The 13,659-nt window shown below is 36.1% G+C and overlaps 1 protein-coding gene across 47 annotated transcripts in view; it reads right to left on the bottom strand.

Moving 5' to 3' along the window:
* ADGRL3 (adhesion G protein-coupled receptor L3) overlaps positions 1–13,659 on the bottom strand; it is an 866,327-nt gene that overhangs the window by 309,135 nt on the left and 543,533 nt on the right. The gene's annotated exons all lie outside the window — the stretch shown is intronic.

Raw genomic sequence — 13,659 nt, 5'->3', positions numbered from 1 at the left:
TGGCTTGGCATCCTAGCCTCCAGGCGCTTTTAAAAGTCTAATCTGAGATTCCTTATCATAAGTTCCAGGGAAGCAAATTCAAAGACGGACCTATGTGGTCAAGTGAGTTCTTGCTGCACTAATGTAAATAATCAGGAAAAGTTTAATGGGGTTGGACTTATTTTGCTTTCAAATTAGTCTTACTTTGATAGAATTGGACGTAACTATAGAGAATAAAATTATTCCAATATTATTTCAAACATAGAATCTAATCCTGTTCTCTGTCTTTGAAACTTTATTATGTCTCTGTAAAGTAGATGAGATCATGCTAAATTCTAGCATCCTCCAATACCTGACTATAACTCTTCAAATTAATGTTTCCAGTTTTTCTCTCACCCTCTTAAGTTGGTACCACTGAGGGTTAAAACCTTACTGCTCAGGTCCTTGTTAGGAATATCTAAAGAAGCCCTGGACGTTGATACTGGAAACTTCCATACTTTGCTCTGAGAAGTAACCGTAACTCTTTCATCACCAGAGGCATTCAAACTACAAGCCAGGAAATTTATTGAATGACTACTTCCATTCTCATGCCATCATCTAAAGATACTTTGAGCCAAATGTCCTGAAATCTTGAGTGACTGCCTTCTGGAATCAAAAACAGAATTGATAGTTTGTTCTAACCAGTTATCTTTTTCATTTTTGTGTTTTTTTTTTTTCATAGAAATATGCCTTATTAAATGCTTGATTGTTCATACCATCTAGAGGAGTTCGGGGAGGGGAGCTCCCTACTTCTACCTTTATGGTGTCTCCTGAAATGAGATACAATTATTTAACCGAACTATCCTCTTCTTAGGACTGACAGACTTATTCAGTGGGATATGGGACAATCTACCAACTCAGTTTTTGGACTGTAAAACTTCCTGGGGGAAGTTTCAGTTGGGATAATAATAGGTTCAGTACACAATACCCCAAAATATGGCACCTTGGCATATTGAATACATATATATTTTTGATAGAGGATCTTGCTCAGTCACCCAGGCTGGAGTGCAGTACAGCAATCTTGGTTCACTGCAACCTCCGCCTCCCAGGCTCAAGTGATCCTCCCACCTCAGTCTCCTGAGTAGCTAGGACTACAGGTGAATGCCAGCATGCTCTGCTAATTTTTGCATTTTTTTGTAGAAACGGGGTCTCACCATGTTGTCCAGGCTGGTCTTGAACTCCTGGGCTCAAGCAGTCCACCTACCTCAGCCTCCCAAAGTGCTGGCATTACAGGTTGTGAGCCTCTGTGCCCAGCCAGCATACTGAATATTATAACCTGAAGAGAAACAACTAGTGCAGGAAAATACCTCTGACAGTACCCTGAAGCAGAACATAAGACCATCATGTAAGAAGTACTCTCCAAATACCCAGAGGAAAGGAGCATTCTTATCTCTGAGGATGAAGGAACACTGAGAGAAATTTGAATGAACAGAACTTGCCAACATTTCTCCAGTCTACTGCTTTTAGCTCATACCCCTTTGTCCTATCACATTTTTCCATGGCTTTCCATAATAATAGGCTTATTAGGCAATATAATAGGCTTTCCAAGCCTATTATAAAAGCACTGAAGTTTAATCACTTTGGGGGTCTTTATTTCCCTAGGAAGCCTCCTATATTATAAAAAACTTATATTAAATAAAAGCAAACATTTCTATTCTTTTTTCTTGTTAATCTGTTTTTGGTTACAGAGCCCAAGCTGAGAATCTATAAGAGCAGGAACAAAATACTTTTCTTCCCTAGGCAAGTATGGACAAATTGCTCTCCAAGTGGTTATAACATTTTATATTCCAACCAGCAGTATATAAGCACTCCTCACTTTGTCCTTAATCATATCGTTAACTACTCAAGGTCAGTTAAATCAATCCTGGGAAATAACTTTTTAAAATAAAAAAATGCATGTTCTTTCATCACTTTCTTTAGAAGAAAGTGAGCCCATCCATTACTTGTTCATTTATTTTCAAATAAAAAATGTGTATTTCCCTTTTATTTCTCTTTTCCTTTCTTCATTCTACTTTTCACCATTTCCACCATTTTGTCAATCCTGCTCATAGATTATGAGCATGAGAGTGTTGTTAGCAATACATCTGAATGTCCAGTTTACATCAAAATTAAGAACATGCAAATAATGTATGCTAGAGTTAAATCTAATACATATTCAGTCTCCAAATCTCCAGTCTTTCAAATTGTTCAGAATCTCTGCAAAAGTTTCTAACTAATCTTTCTAATCCTCCAATAATTAAATCTTCGTTTCTTCAAATTTGTCTAGATACACACACATACCAGAATCCACACAGCACTATACCACAATCCACACACCACTCTATCACTATCTTCTGTATGCTTGTGTGCATTATATACTTTTTTCTACTGAAAACACAAAGTATTTCAGCTTCATAATTCAGAATTGGGCCCAAACCTACACTTAAAAAATGGGTTCCTCTGGGCAGGAGACTTTATATCTCTGAGTCTTAGTTCCCTTCTCTGTACCTAATAGTGTTTGTTTTTAAGGGTTAAATATGTAATCTCAAAAGAAATAATAAATAATAACTTATTATGGTTTTTAGTTAACCAGTGAATAAGGGGCAATAACATATTTCAGATTTTATTTATTTAAACGTCATACCTTATTTTCATTTAGAATAATAGGTTAAAATTAATTACCATTTCAGTACCATTTGATACACTAAAGCAAATTCTTAACTCAGGAATTTGGGGGGAAGGTTTCGGGATGAAACTGTTTCACCTGAGAGCATCAGGCGGTAGTTAGATTATCATTAAGGGGCACATAATCTAGATCCCTTGCATATACACTTCACTGTAGGGTTCTCACTCCTGTGAGAATCTAATGCCACTGTTGACGTGACAGGAGGCGGAGCTCAGGCGGTAATGCCCACTCACCTGCTGCTCGACATTTGTGGCTCACCTTCTGCTGTATGGCCCTGCTCCTAACAGGCCACGGACCGCTAAGGAGGAATCCTGCTCTACAACACCGGTTACTGTTTGCTTGTCCCGATTCCACTTCAAGATTGACATGTCCTTGTTGCCTTGCATTTATTTGCTCCTTTAGCTTATCTGCTTTGACTTCAGTTCTAATATATGTCCATCCTGCTTCTCCTTACCTTGTTTCTCAGTTGTGGCACCTGTATTGTTTTAAATCCCTGATGGAGGCAATGTGACAAAGCAGAAAATCAGGCAGACGAGGATTCTAAATGTAGCTCTGGACTACGTATGTGACATTTTAATTATTAAAACTCTCTGATGCTCAATTTCTTCATCTGGTAATGAGTATGATGCTGTCTTTGCATGATTATTGTTAGACTTAAATCTGATAGTCTTTGGAAATGGCCAGCAAACACCTAAAAAATAGTAGGGAATACTGCTTTTTTTTTTTTTTTTTATCATCCCCTTTTTTCTTTCTTCTCAATTTGTTTTCAATAGACTGCAAATTCATGAAGACAGGGCCAATGCCTGCCTTGTTCTTTGTTGTAACAACCACAGAACATAGAATAGTGTCATGGTTCAGCTCTACTTAAAGACATAGTTTCTGTCTGAAGGAAAGAAAGGAATAAAAAAAGAATCAATCAATGAATCATCCATCTTCTGACTTAATTTCAACTCCTACTTCTACATCTCACAGCAGATCTTTGTGCCTGAATTCCATTTTTCATTTTTGTCTTTTTCTTAATTTTTTCAATTCCACTTTACCTCACCACAAACTACCCATGGCCCTCAGTGGGCTTCTCATAAAATACAGAAGTCCAAATTTTCATTTACTATTTAAATATGAATGCTAACAGCCAAATTATTGAAGATATTGAAAGGTTTGCCATGTTTTAAAAATAATCTATTTTATAATTTAATGAGTAGTGTGTTTCTAAATATAGTACTATTTTCTTGTTTTGAAAGGCAAATTTCTTCAAAGACATTCGCACTTAACAAAATAATTAGCATTAGAGATAATTTTCAGATAAATTTTAATGTCAACAAATACCTAACTCTTTACTTACTCCTGTATGTTTTTTGGCAGAATTTTTTTTGTTTGTTTTTTTGAGACAGAGTCTCGCTCGGTCGTCCAGGCTGGAGTGAAATGGCGCGATCTGATCCCGGCTCACTGCAAGCTCTGCCTCCTGGGTTCACGCCATTCTCCTGCCTCAGCCTCCCGAGTAGCTGGGACTACAGGCGCCCACCACCACGCCCAGCTAATTTTTTGTATTTTTAGTAGAGACGGGGTTTCACCGTGTTAGCCAGGATGGTCTCGATCTCCTGACCTCCTGATCCGCCCGCCTCGGCCTCCCAAAGTGTTGGAATTACAGGCGTGAGCCACCGCGCCTAGCCAGAATTGTTTTTTCTAACATTATTGGAAAAAAAAATAAATTTTAAGGCTAAAATATTGCAGTCACAAGGCATTTTATATAGAAAGCACTGGCTACTTTTGATTTGTATCTTCGCTAGTATAAATAGATGCAAAAAGTTGGCCATTGATTTGTACTACTGAAAGGCATAATGAAAAGCAGCCAGAATTCTTTTTAAGTAAATAAGATGAAGTATTCTCCATCTGTTTTCAGGGAAATCAGTTAACATACCTCATCTTGTAAAATTATATAGTATAGTAGATTTTACCTGTTATTTACGTATCTTGAATTATTTTGTCATTAATCATTATTATCCAATAATTCAGCTTTCTAGTGGTAAAGTAGTTATTAAGAAGGAAATACTGTTGTGCTTAGAAACTCATACTATTGCCTGTCAAGCCTAGTCCAAGGTATTTGAACACTACTTAAAAATGCTAAAAACAGGCCGGGCGCGGTGGCTCACGCCTGTAATCCCAGCACTTTGGGAGGCCGAGACGGGTGGATCACGAGGTCAGGAGATCGAGACCATCCTGGCTAACACGGTGAAACCCCGTCTGTACTAAAAATACAAAAAATTAACTGGGCGTGGTGGCGGGCGCCTGTAGTCCCAGCTACTCTGGAGGCTGAGGCAGGAGAATGGCGTGAACCCGGGAGGCGGGGCTTGCAGTGAGCCAAGATCGCGCCACTGCACTCCAGCTTGGGTGACAGAGTGAGACTCCATCTCAAAAAAGAAGAAGAAGAAAGAAAGAAAGAAAGAAAGAAAGAAAGAAAGGAAGAAGAAGAAGAAGAAGAAGAAGAAGAAGAAGAAGAAGAAGAAGAAGAAGAAGAAGAAGAAGAAGAAGAAGAAGGAGAAGAAAATATTAAAAACAGAGAAGTGAAGCATATGTCTGACTTGGCTATTCTAACAGCTATTACGTATTAGAGTCAACTCTCACTTATCTGTGCTAAGATGGGTAGAAGCATAGCATTCTTAAGGTGGAACCCCTAGATAATCATTACTTTTGGCACTGTTACCAACCCTTACAAGATGTGCCAGTAAAGAGCAACAGCACTATTCCAGTTCCACCTGCCTGCCCTCTGGTGGACATGCTAATAAGCAGTGAAACGGCTACAGAAAGGACAGCTGGTGTGAGTGGGAAGCTTATTCACAAATAAGTCATCTTTCTTTATTACTGTGAAATACAGGTAGAAATGATTTTGATTTCATGTCTAATAATTATACATTTATCGGGGACATCATTCTGTAGAAACAACTAACGTTAGAGCATTTGTGAACCTTTTTATTCCTTGCCTCTTCTCTCATCCATTTGGAAGGTCACCTAGTCAGATGAATAACAAACTAGGTTCAGCTGTGTAGTTAAGTTCAGCTTTGCTTTGTACAGGACTGTGATTTTTCTACTCAGAGCCTGAAAGGCAGATGTCATTCTGGGAAGTTTTACCCTCAATTATGAAGAAATAAAAATACAGGAAAGGTTTAAAAAAAAGCGTAAGAGAAAATTCAGCTGCTGTGAAGTGGCAATGGGATAGCTCTTGCAATTTTCGCAAGCTTTGGCTGTGCTCCCTGAAAAATCAGCAGCAGCAATGTCCTTCCGGCAGCAGCTGTCACTGCAAGCAAAGCAGCAGCACTGGAAAGAAAAAGAAGGGGCTCCTCTGCAGACACAGAAAACAGCTGATGCATAAAAATACAGACAGGGCTGAAATTAGCAACAAGTTGCTGACTGTTTTTTCCTTCTTGTAAAGTTCACTCAGCTACTAAGATAGATGTAAATTAAACTTCAGAGACAATGTGGTATCTCAAGTGGAACTGTGAAGGAATCATACCCTAGGCTGAGGACAAGTTTGATTTAAGATCCTACTACTTTTAGGCTCTATTTTCTGACGAGGGTACACCATATTTAACTAAACCATTCAGGAAGCAGATTCAGCTACCTATTAAACACGTGGCAGTTTCAAAATGTTCAGGATTCTCTGCCCAGCACTCACATTACTCAGCTGTCATAGTAAAGGGCTCAGATATATGATGTGAAAATTACATTTTAACGAGGTGTCATGTGTGTTTAAAGTTCTTATTCATCACTACACAGCCACAGCTTTTACTGGAGACACAAATGCACTTAATTTGCATATTATAAGGACAGAAGGTGCACCATATCCTCATTGTTAAACTGTTATGTGTAGGCTTTTTGTTGGTTTAGATTCTACTATCTTTAGCATACATAAGAATGGTTATATTTACATAATCTCAAATGGCTTTCAAGAAAATGTGGATTGTGTTTGGGAAGCAGAACAGCAGGTAACAAGACAGTAGCTACATCTCTTTATCATTCTATTGTTAGTACTTATTGCTGTATGTGTTTTTCACTAAATCTCAACCAGTAGATTTTTAGATCTGTTAGACATACTAATTTTAGGAAATTTTTGAAACTCAGCTTCTCTGCCTGTTATTACCAATTTGAACCTACTTCCCCCTCCTCCTTCAGTAGGAAATACTGAAAAACATTTGAATATTTAACAAGGAAAATTAGATTGTTTGATGGACAGCTTAGAAACAAACTGTAAGAGTCAAAGAAAATACCTCTCATCTCACTCCTCTTTATTAACGAATAATCAATTTGGCAGAAGGTGGTTTGGGAGAGAGAAGAGTTAAGGGTGAAAGTCAGTCAAAACCAGGCACTAATCATAGCTAAAAGCAAGTGATGCAACTATCTGACCCCCTCCCACCAGCTGTATCAGGATATAACATATGGTTTTAGAGTTATGATGCTCATGTGAGAATCACTCAAATAACCTGCAAAGCAGCTAAGTATTATTTGAACATTTTAAATGTACGTCTTACAGAAAATAGCCAATTAAAGGTAATAATAAAGGTATACTTTTATATTGTATTTTATAAGACAGGAAATAGGCTCAGGTGAAAGTATATTTGAAGAAAATTCTCGATTTGATAGTTCTGTATCTGGTGCTCTGCCCAGAAAAAACAGAGGAAGTGCTTTCACATGTACTTTGTACTCAAGTGCTAATGCTTAAAATCATTTTGGTACCTGTGTCCAAAGCTGAATCACTGGTTCTTTAGACAAAATGTATTTTCGAGAGAACACAACTATTACGCATTTCTAAATATAATATATTTTCCATTTTCTTCAAGTTGAAGAAATCCCTACAATTTGTCAACTAAACAATTTAAGAATATGTTCTTAATATAGAATTCTTTAAACAGTTGCCCACTTTCTTCCATACTGTAAAATTACTGACTTTAATTTCTTCTGGAAGAAAACACATTAGGTATTAATATACTTCTCTTTATCACACGCTAAAGTGCCCCTTAGATTACCAAAGCTCACAACAATACGGGTGAAGCAAGGGAGAAGCTGGGGGTAGAGGGTGGGGGTGGGGAGGATGACTGAGTGACTTAATAAAACTTAGATTATAGATCCATGTGCTGACAGTGAAGATGACTACCTGAGGAGCATACACAGAATATTAATAAATCACATTTAGAAATTATACTTCTATTTACCTAGTATCTTGAAAAAGCAGATTTAAAAAAATGTAGTCCATTTATCCATTTAATCATTCAACAGTCTTTACAAAGCACCAACTATTTATCAGACATTTTAAGAATTTGTAGACAGGCTGGGTACAGTGGCTCACACCTGAAATCCCAGCACTTTGGGAGGTCAAGCTACTCAGGAGGCTGAGGCTCAAGAATCACTTGAACCCAGGAAATGGAGGTTGCAGTGAGCCGAGACTGTGTGCCACTGCACTCCAGCCTGGGCAACACAGTGAGACTCTGTCTCCAACCAAAAAAAAAAAAGGAATTTGTAGAAGAAACTGACTAAAACAATATCAATAAGATTATTACAATGTGAATCAAAGTCTACTTAGTTCCAAAAAAAACTTTTTATAAAAAATTAGAGCTTCTTTGGAGTTGTATTTTCCTTAATATGTGAAATATAACTATATTATTTAAAATTTTAAGAAATTATTTGCAAATATATTTGCTATATGAATGCTAAATAGCAGTATCAAAATAAGTTCTGATTTATGTTTCCACCAATTTCATGCTGGGAAATGACAAAAATGCTGGCAATTTTACATTTAATATCATGTAGAATAAGTGACAACAGGATAGTGTTCCAAAAGTAATGTTTTTAGAGAAACATAGTAAATGAATTTTAAACTTCTTCTAAACTTTGCCAAGAAAAACTGGCCAATTAATGATCTTTTTCAAGGAGAAACTTCACTTAGAGTCTCTGAAAACATTTTAAATACAAGTTTAAAAAGTCAATTGAAATTAATTTCTTAACACAGCTATTGTTGAAAACAATGTTTCACAGATTGTACCATTTCTCAAGATATTTCTTCTGAAAAATAATGCAAACATACATGTCATACAATTGAGCAGCTCAACAAAAGGTAGGGATTTTAAAAAATGTGACAATTAAAAGTCAGGGGATGAGTGTTAGGAAAAGTAAGGAACTGGAATTAATAACTCCTGAAACCACTTTTAGAATACTTTGAGGAGTTAAGCTTTTTTTTCATGTATTTCCTCCAAGGTTACCATTTCAGACTTTAAAAATGACCCTTGTAGAATGTAAACTAGTACAGCCACTATGGAAAACAGTGTAGAGATTCCTTAAAGAACTAAAAGTAGAACTGCCATCTGACCCTGCAATCCCACTACTGGATATCTACCCAGAGGAAAAGAGATCATTACACACAAAAGATACTTGCACACGTATGTTTACAGCAGCACAATGTGCAATTGCAAAAGTATGGAACTAGCTCAAATGCCCATCAATCAACGAGTGGATAAAAAAACTGTGATATAAATATATAGAATGGAATACTACTCAGGCATAAAAAGGAATGAATTAATGGCATTCATACCAACATGAATGGACTTGGAGACTATTATTCTAAGTGAAGTAACTCAGGAATGGAAAACATCATATGTTCTCACAAGTGGGAGCTAAGCTATGAGGATGCAAAAGGAATAAGAATGATACAGTGACTTTGGGGACTTGGGGGAAAGGGTGGGAGGGGATGAGGGATAAAAGACTACAAATTTGGTTCAGGTATACTGCTCGAGTGATGGGTGCACCAAAATCTCAAATCACCACTAAAAAACTTACTCATGTAACCTAATACCACCTGTTCCTCAAAAACTTATGGAAGTAATTTAAAAAAAAAGAAAAAATGGAATGATAAAAAGAGGAAAAAAAAGACCCTTATAAAAAGAAATCATTTGATTTCATGGTTGAAGAGTAGATACAATTTTTAGAGTACAAATACATCGTGATTAACTTGTAATACGAACTACAAATGATGCTTGTATCTAGAGGGTGCCTGGTGCTAACATCCGGACAATTTTGGAGTAAGTTATATGAGCTGCAGTGCTTTAAAACGGCTTTCACTTAGAAAATGTGGATAAAAATGGTCCTTGTAGGTTTGGTGCAAATCTATTAGGTTGTTACTGTATTGTGCCTATTACATATATTTTGTCATTAAAATATAAAAATAATCTTCTGAGGTAGGAGTTATTTTTTCCATTTTATAGTCTGAGGAAATCGAGACTGAAGACTGAACAAACTGCCCATAGTCAAATAAGAGACAGAGAGAATTGAAAGCCATGTCCTTCTGACTCCCAAGCTCATGTTCAGAAGCCTATGCTACCTATGAGTAAGCATCACCAAGTGTCACCAGAGGATCTTTATATACCCAAGAGAAGTATATTTGCCTTTTATTTTTCAACACCAGATCTTTTTACAGGAGACATAAAACATAGACACCCCTTTATATAAAAAACTTCAAAAGAATGATTTTTCATTGATTGGAATACAGTTACAATCATCGCAAAAAGACTCAGCCTGCTACCAACAGATGGTAACGACAAATATACTTTGGGTCTACAGATTTAGGATTAGTTTTTGACTCTAACATATTTGTAATAAGTTGAGGGTTTCTGTACATAGACACATAGGACCCAAAATAAAATGGCAATAAGAATTCACTAAAGGCAATTTCTTTGGGGAAAAAAAAAGTCAGTGTAATTTACTAAAGAAAAATACCCAGCTGAAACTGTTTGTGTGAAATAAGATAAACAGCCTCTATTAACGATCATTGAAATTTTCCTATCAGTACATATGATGCATAAAATTTATTTCTATACATATTCTTTCCACCTCTAAACTGCAATAAGTCCACGCTAAAGCACTAGCTTTTCAATTAGAGCATTCATGCATGAAAATTGATAGTTTTTTGTGATTATATTGACAAATTTAACAGGTGAAATTTCACTATTTGTAAAACAGACAAAGTCTTAATTGTCGTTGTTCGAAAGGAATGAAAATTCAATCTCCTGACTTAAGTTAGGAATTCATTTTAAAAGCTGAAGTCTATCACTTCTTAATGTTTGCTACTTCAATAGCATCCTTTTGTTTATTAATTTATTTTCTGAGACGGAGTCTCGCTCTGTCACTCAGGCTGGCGTGCAGTGGTGCAACCTCGGCTTACTGCAACCTCCGCTTCCTGGGTTCAAGCAATTCTCCTGCCTCAGCCTCCCTAGTAGCTGGGATTACAGGCACCCACCACCATGCCAGACTAATTTTTTTGTATTTTTAGTGGAGACGGAGTTTCACCATGTTGGCCAGGCTAGGTTTTTGAACTCCTGACTTCAAGTGATACGCCCGCCTTGCCCTCCCAAATTGCTGGGATTACAGGTGAGAGCCACCGCGCCCAGCCTTCAATAGCATCCTTTTAACAAATATGGGCACTAGTACATGAGGGCGAGATGGACCATGTTTTAACTCCCATAAACAGACAACCAAATACATTTTTAAAAAATGAAGGTATAATTTTCCTTATGTTCACAATTATAATGATTCATTCTTTTACCCACCCCTCATATGTATGTACATACATACACATGGAGGGGGATATGTACATACATATGGAGGGGGATACATGAATATATGAATATATAAACATAGAACAATAACCATATGAATATGTATACTAATACACATATGACTATACATATATACAGTACAAATGAAAAGCATACAGTCATATATGTGTATGAGTATATATATTCATATGTTTATTATATGCTAAAATTGTATGTATGCTAAAAATATTTTTGGCAAGTTTTTAAACACATGGGATTATAGTACCATCTTATTCTTTAAGGACAACTTAATAAAACTGAGTTAAGAACTTGCTTTATCAAATCAGAACCTGAAATTGTAATTAATTTTAACCTATCTATTATTCTAAATAAAAATAAGGTATGATCTTTTAAATAAATAAAATTTGAGTTATGTTATTGCCTCTTATTCACTGATTACCTAAAAAAATGAGTTATTATTTATTATTCCTTTGAGATATTAGAAATCACTTCTTGTTCCAGTTAAGAGTCAAAAAAAGCTAAGAACCATCCATAACAAAGTTTTCACTAACCAAATATAAATTTTAATTTAAGAATATCACAGCTATGAAAGGAGTGTCTTCCCAGAATCCTCTAGATAATGGATTATTGATTAGGTTTTAAACTGTAGAATGCAGTGGGTTAAAACAAAACAAACAAAAAAACTTACCTGTACAGCAGTGAGTCAGACAATAGAGTTGGTCTAGGAGATTTTGTTGAGGACTTAGGAGAAATTGCTTTTGTTGCGATTGCATATTTAGTCTTTTCTTTCCGTAAAAGCCAATTCAACATAATATCAGCATTGCTGATTGTGGAAACAAGTGCTGTCACTCTGACTGAAGACTTTCCATTATTAGAGAAAATACTACCTAATTTGTCATTCTATCTGAATGAGAAGTGAAAAGCCATTCATTCATTCATTCATTCATTCATTCATTCCACAAGAGTGATTGAGCCTTATTATATATATGCAATGTATTACACTAGAGTCAGAGAAGACAGAAATAATGTTAAGAGAAAAATACAACAAAAGAAAGGGTTAGGCAAGGCCATTCGCCATAAAAAACTTAGAATCTACTTCAGTAAAAAGATATGCATATACTAGACTAAGTTAGAAGAATGTCGTGCTAATAAAAGAGTAATTTGAAACATAATGCAGAAAATAAGAAATATTAACAGGATTGCACTTTATTTTAGGAAAGGTTTTGTGCACTTCACTATATAAAGAACTAACCTGCTGAAAATGACAAATGCCCTTCAAAGAAGGAGGGCTAAAAATTGGAGTTGAGCAAAACAAAGGAGAGTCAATTTCTTGTAGTTACACATTTTTACAGCTGAATGGCAAAAATAATTTAATTTTTGAATTGCTATATTACTGTCTAAATTCAGACACCTCTATCTTAGTTTTCCATTATACTTTATCTTGGAGAAGACTATTATGGCCAGTTGATATGGTTTGGCTCTGGGTCCCTACCCAAATCTCATCTTGAATTGTAATCCCCATATCCCCACATGTGGAGGGCAGGACCTGGTGGGAGGTGATTGGATCATGGGGGCAGTCTTCCCTGTGCTGTTCTTGTGATAGTGAGTAAGTTCTCATGAAATCTGATGGCTTTATAAGGGGCTCTTCCCCTTTCACTTGTTCATTCTCTTTTGCCTGCTGCCTTGTAAGACATGCCTTTGCGTCTCTCTCACCTTCTGCTATGATTGTAAGTTTCCTGAGGTTTCCTTAGCCATGTGGAACTGTGAGTCAATTAAACCTCTTTCTTTCATAAATTACCCAGTCTTGTTTATATCTTTACAGCAGTGTGAGAATGGACTAACACACTAGCTAAAAATTTTAACCTTTAAGAGAATTGTGTTCAGTTGAGTACATAAAAATGAAAAAAAAAAAAGCTATTTATGATTGTCTTTATACAACATTAAAAGCAAATGGTATGTTTTCAATGGAAAAAGGGCACTTTTAAAGAATTACAATTAAAACTCTATAAAAAATTGCAATGTCTTATACAAATCGAGGTATATTTTTACTATACTTAGCAGTTATGAAATTTTTCTCAACATACAAATTAAGTTCATTCAGAACAGGCAGACTCAAACTGACAACCTTCCCAAACGGGGAGGTCAGATATGATGTGCTCTGTGAGGTGAATACATTGGTGCAGGCTCCTGAAACATAATATCAAGTTAACCCTTTGACATGTTCCAAGTAGACAGCACTTCTGTGGGCATTTCACAATTAATTAGACAGGCTGGCATTCTATTTTAGCAATAGTTTTGTGCAGTTCACTACACAAAGAACTAACCTGTTGAAAATAAAAAATACCCTTCAAATAAGAAGAGCTAACGACTGGAGTTGAG

The sequence above is a fragment of the Hylobates moloch genome, unplaced genomic scaffold, assembly GCF_009828535.3.
Source record: "Hylobates moloch isolate HMO894 unplaced genomic scaffold, HMol_V3 SCAFFOLD_2, whole genome shotgun sequence".
NCBI classification, from domain to species: Eukaryota; Metazoa; Chordata; class Mammalia; order Primates; family Hylobatidae; genus Hylobates; species Hylobates moloch.
Note: the sequence above shows the minus strand (reverse complement) of the source record. Positions and strands in the feature narration are given on the sequence as shown.